The sequence below is a fragment of the Nelumbo lutea genome, chromosome 3 (genome assembly GCF_056320005.1).
Source record: "Nelumbo lutea isolate HS-2025 chromosome 3, American lotus-T2T, whole genome shotgun sequence".
NCBI classification, from domain to species: Eukaryota; Viridiplantae; Streptophyta; class Magnoliopsida; order Proteales; family Nelumbonaceae; genus Nelumbo; species Nelumbo lutea.
The window spans coordinates 22108103-22114195 of NC_142686.1; positions in this window are offsets into that span (position 1 = coordinate 22108103).

Sequence of the window (6093 nt, forward strand, 5' to 3'; positions counted from 1 at the left end):
AGTAGTGGCGCCCGTAAACCCTCCTACCACAAGCATCCCCTTTTCTCTCCCATTGAGACAACCTTCACTGAACCAACTGCCGTCCCCCTGGTAGCCAGCCAAAACTGGTTGGAGGACCTGATGCAGTGCATGCGGGCAATGCAAGCCCAAATGCAACAGTTCCAGCAGCACCAAGTACTGCACAACATCTCCCAGTATCACTATCAACAGCAGTTCCCCCAACTACCACTGAACCAACCACTACTTCCACCTCGCCACCCCGCTTCGAGGCCGGTCAAGGCCTCCCCGCAGGATGGACGCCCCCACCGGGCGAAGGCCTCCCAGCCCCAGAACCCCCCCTAACAGCCAGGCCTCGTCCCCAGGCCGAAGAGAGAAAAATGTCATCCCCGCCTCGCAACCCGCAGGCGGGTCGAGAACCTCGCCCGCGAGGTCGGCACCCCGGCGCTCCAAGCCCGAGCTCCCGCTCACCGAAAACCGATTCGGCGCCCTGGCGACAGACTACCAGCATTCCAGGCCCATCGAGCTCGGTAACACGGAGGCCAGCAGCGCCAGTACAAGGCCCGCTCAGCAGCGAAGGCGCCGATGAAATTGCCGAACCGCCACCCGTGCCTTGTCGGAATTCAGAGGCAAAGACACGAGCTTGGACGAGGTAGGGGCTGCCCCGATCCTCTCGGTTCCTTCCCCCCTCGCATCAGAACTCCTGGCGGTCCCCTTACCCAGAGACTTCAAGCTCCCACCTCTGGACAAGTACGACGGGTCCTTCGACCCCAACGACCACGTTGACGCCTTTCAGTCCCAAATGCACCTCGCCAGGGCCAGTGTATCGTGCATGTGCGTGGCCTTTACCACCACCCTCAGGGGGGTAGCCAGCACTTGGTACAGGAACCTGGCCCCCGGGTCGATAAAGTGTTGGGCCCAGTTCGTGCAGGTCTTCACCGCACACTTCGTCACCAGCCAACAGTGCCCCAGAACGGAGGAAAGCATCTTCGGAGTAGTCCAAAGAGAAGGAGAATCCATCCGGGGCTACATCAAGCAATTCAACGAAGCATGCTTGCAAATACCGCGGTTGGACCCCGCAGTGCAGCTCGCGGCGGCCAAAAGAGGGGTGACGCACAAAGAATTCAAATGGCACATGGTGGCAAACCAGCCCGCAACCGTGGCCGAGTTCCTTAAGCTCGCGGATAAGTTCATGAGGACAGAGGAAGAAATCAACCAACGGACCGAAGGCGGGAACGAGAAAAGAAAGAGAGAAGGCGAGCTCTCCAAACCGGTGGATAGAAAAAACCCGACCCGGGAGCCGAAGCCGAACCAGTCGTTCCGAGCCCCCTAGCAGTTCGGACGGACTACACGCCGTTAAACACGAGGCGGACGGAGATCTTAATGACAATCAAAGATGCCCCGTACGTTAAGTGGCCACCTCGCCTAAAGGGAAATCCGAACGAGAGAAATAAGAATTTGTATTGTAGTTTCCATAGAGACCATGGTCATAGTACCGAACAGTGTAATAACCTCCGGGACGAGATAGAGGGGCTCATCCATCGCGGATACTTGAGAAACTTTGTACAGCACAACAATAATAACAATAAGGCAGGTCGGCAAGGGGAGCACGAAAAGGATGCCCCCGAGTCTAGCAACAGACCTGCCGAACCGTTGCAGAAGCAGCCTCCGGAAGAGAGGCCAGTTCGGGGAACCATCCATGTAATAGTGGGAGGTTCGGTGGTAGCGGGGTGTACCTCGGCAGCAGCCCGGACTTCAGTTCGCGAAGCGGCCCTCGAAGAACGGAACCCCCCAAAGAGACCAAAGACCGAAGAACCAATCTTCTTCATGGAGGATGACGCGCGAGGGGTCCATTACCCCCATGATGACGCGCTTGTCATTAAACTAAGGATCAGCGGCTTCGAGGTCAGGCGCGTACTCGTAGATTCGGGCAGCTCAGCGGACATCCTCTTCAAGTCAGCATTTGACCAGCTGCAGTTATAGAGGAGCGAGCAGAAGCCCGCGAACACTCCCCTGGTGGGTTTCAGCGGAGAGGAAGTCAGGCCCCTTGGAAAAATAACCGTCCCTGTGGAAGTCAGCACATGGCCTTGTGCAGTCAGACTCAACCATGATTTCCTGGTAGTCGCGACCCCCTCCCCATACAATGCCATAATAGGGCGGCCGACCACGCATATCCTATGGGCGGCGGTCTCCACCTACTATTTGGCCATGAAGTTCCCTACGGACTTCAGTGTAGGGGTAGCGCGGGGTGACCAGCTCGAGTCCCGCAAGTGTTATGTTGCCGCCTGAAGGGAAAAACCAAGGCGGCCGACGACCTCGAACTGGAGCGGAGGAAACGGTCGCAATCCCGACTTCGGCTACGGACCCAGCTCGCACACTTCAGATCGGAGCTTCCATCGAGGATCCCCTACGAACTAAACTGGTGAGTTTTTTACTTCAAAATTTAGATATTTTTGCGTGGACCGCGGCCGACATGCCCGGCCTTAGCCCCGGACTGATAACTCACAAACTTAATACTGACCCTGTAGTCAGACCCGTTAGACAGAAGAAACGCAACTTAGCCCCAGAACGCTGGAGGGCGGTCGACGAGGTCGAGAAGCTCCTCGCAGCAAACTTCATAAGGGAAGTCCATTACCCGAGCTGGGTGGCCAACCCGGTGTTGGTAAAAAAGGCAAACGGCAAGTGGTGCATGTGCGCCGACTACACCGACTTGAACCGAGCTTGCCCGAAAGATTACTTCCCCCTCCCCAGAATTGACCGCCTAGTGGACGCGACCTCGGGAAACAAGTTTCTAAGCTTCCTAGACACCTACTCGGGCTACAACCAAGTTAGGATGGACCCATCCAATGAGGAAAAAACCAGCTTCATGACCAAGTTCGGCCTGTATTGCTACAATGTCATGCCCTTCGGACTAAAAAATGCCAGGGCGATTTTCCAAAGACTTGTAAATAGGCTATTTCGGCCCCTGATTGGTATGAAGATAGAGTGCTATGTAGACGACATGGTCGTCAAGACTCAATTTTCACAAGAATTAATACAAGACTTAGATTTTGTCTTCCAAATCCTGCGTCAGTTTAGCATGAAATTGAACCCCAACAAATGTGTCTTTGGCGTCACCTCAGGCAAGTTCCTAGGGTACATTGTCAATCGGCGTGGTATTGAGGCCAACCCGGACAAAATAAAAACCATTATAGATATGAGACCACCTCGGAAAGTAAAAGAGGTTCAGAGGCTAAACGGCCGCATAGCTGCTCTAAGCCGCTTCATGTCCAAATCAGCAGACCGCTGCCTACCATTCTTCAAGGCAATCAAAGGCAAAGGGTTCGAGTGGACCCAGGACTGCCAGCTCGCGTTCGACGAGCTAAAAGGTTACCTCGCTAGTGTGCCAACCTTAGCCCGGCCCAAGGTGGGCGAGGTCTTAAAACTGTACCTCTCGGCAAGCGACGAGGTGGTCAGTTCGGTACTAATAAAATTTTGTAGGGAGCAGAGGCAAGGTACCCGCAGATAGAAAAACTAGCATACGCCTTAGTGACAGTAGCTCGGAAACTTCGCCCATACTTTCAAGCTCACATCGTCATCGTCCTGACTGACAAACCTCTTAGACAAGTTTTACTCAAACCCGAGGTTTCCGGTCGACTGACAAAATGGGCCATCGAACTCAGCGAGTACGACCTCCAGTACAAACCAAGAATCGCTATTAAGGCCCAAGCTTTGGCAGATTTTATTGCCGAATGCACTTTCAGCCATGAAGCCCCGTAGGTCGAGCCTGAGGTCCTCATTTCGGGCGAACCCAGAGATCCCGAGCCCATAGAGTCCGAACCCCGTGAAGTAGCAGCCAGTGTGGCATCTCTCCTGGTCAGGCGAAGCGCGAACTGGGATGAGGAGCCCTGGATCCTTCACGTGGATGGTTCCTCGAACCGGCAAGGCAGCGGAGCTGGAATAGTCTTGTGTGGCCCGGGCGGCACACAATTAGAATACGCACTACGCTTTGAGTTCGCGGCATCCAACAACGAGGCAGAGTACGAGGCACTGATCGCCGGGCTGGACCTAGTGCGAAAGGTAAAGGCAAAACACTTGGTCATCTGCAGCGATTCTCAGCTCGTGGTCAACCAAGTTACAGGCGAGTACGAAGCACGCGAGCTCTCCATGATCGCATATTTGGCCAAAGTAAAAGAAGCCCTGCTCAACTTCCAGCCACACATCATCAGGAAAATCCCGAGGGCAGAGAACACTGAGGCCGATGCCCTGTCCCGGTTAGCCAGTACAAGTCACAACAATATGAGAACAGTGTACATAGAGGACTTACCTCGGCCTAGTATTCTCGGGTGGACAGAAGAGGTCGCTCCCGTCTTGGAGGCAGAGCCGAGCTGGATCGATCCACTCGCGAGCTTCTTGATAGACGGAATCCTCCCTGCAGAACGCAGTGCGGCCAAGAGGGTGCAGCGCCAGACAGCCAAATACGTCATAATAGACGAACGGTTATACCGTCGGTCCTACACGCTCCCCTACTTGCATTGCCTGTGACCTGCCGAAGCCGAGTTTGTACTCCGCGACACTCATGAAGGCTTGTGCGGCGGACACTTGGGAGGTAGAGCACTCGCCCAAAAAGCACTTCGACAAGGATACTACTGGCCAATGATGAAGGCAGAAGCTGTCGAACTCATCAGAAAATGCGACAAGTGTCAGAAGCACGCCAATATCCACCATCGACCTGCCTCCGACCTCAAATACCTCGCCAGCCCGTGGCCCTTTGCACAATGGGGCATCGACCTCCTGGGGCCATTCCCACCAGCAACAGGTGGAAGAAAATTCCTAGTTGTTGCAGTAGATTACTTTACGAAGTGGATAGAAGCCGAACCTCTGGCAACTGTTACGGCTCGAAACATACAGAACTTCTTTTGGAAGAACATAGTATGTCGATTCGGGTTACCTCGGGTACTAATCTCCGACAACGGCAAGCAGTTCGAGGATATCAAGTTCCAAGAGTGGTGCCAGAACATGGGGATTCGGCAAAACTTCACGTCAGTCGTGCACCCGCAGGCAAACGGTCAGACGGAAGTAATGAACAGAGCCATCCTGCGCGGACTGAAAGCACGTCTGGATCGAGCTAAGGGATTGTGGGCCGAAGAGCTACCAAGTGTCTTATGGGCTCACCGAACTACCGAAAAAACCACCATGGGAGAAACCCCCTTCAACCTCACCTACAGCACTGAAGCAGTGATCCCGGCGGAAATCGAAGTACCAACATTGCGATTAGAAACATACAACGATCGGACGAACGGAGATGAGTTACGTACCAACCTCGACCTATTGGACGAGGTAAGGGACCTCGCGCACATCCGAACAGCAGCATACCAGTAGTAGGTAGCTCGCTACTACAATAGCAGAGTAAAGCAACGAAGCTTCCAAGTCGGCGATCTGGTCCTTCGTATGATTATGGTGCCCGAACCCGGCGTGGGCAAGCTCGGACCTAACTGGGAAGGGCCCTATAAAGGAAAAAGAGTGCTCGGGGGGGGGCATACGAACTCGAAACCTTGGAAGGCAAACGAGTACCTCGAGCGTGGAACATCGTGAACTTAAGGCGATACTACCTATAAACCACCAAGCGAAGTGGACGAAATCAGGTCCTATGTTCCACGATGCAAGCCAAGAGGAACCCCGGCGTAGACAAGCAAAGAAGTCGAGCATATTATCAGCTCGGCAAAAAACTAGTTCACGGCAGAACAGACCGCGGAAATATAATAACCCGGACAAAGTGGCATAGACAAAGAATCAGTTCGGGGAAAAAGACATATATATTCCATTGCAAGAAACAGTACATTGGCCATCAGAAAGGACTTGCAAAAAAAAAAAATTACATGCCCGGAGCCACTTCTTCTCCATCGGAAGGCACTTCAACAACACCCGAAGGCCCTGCCTCTCCTTCAGAGTCCGGCTCGCCATCGGCAGCATTGGCCATCTCCTGAGTTATACGCGAAGTGGATATGGCACTTACATCGAGGTCGGGGTACGTATTCCGGATCATCCACCGGCTCAACTTGAACCTCCTCCTGTAAGAATCCACTATCAGATCGTCAAAACGCGGAGAGGCAATGT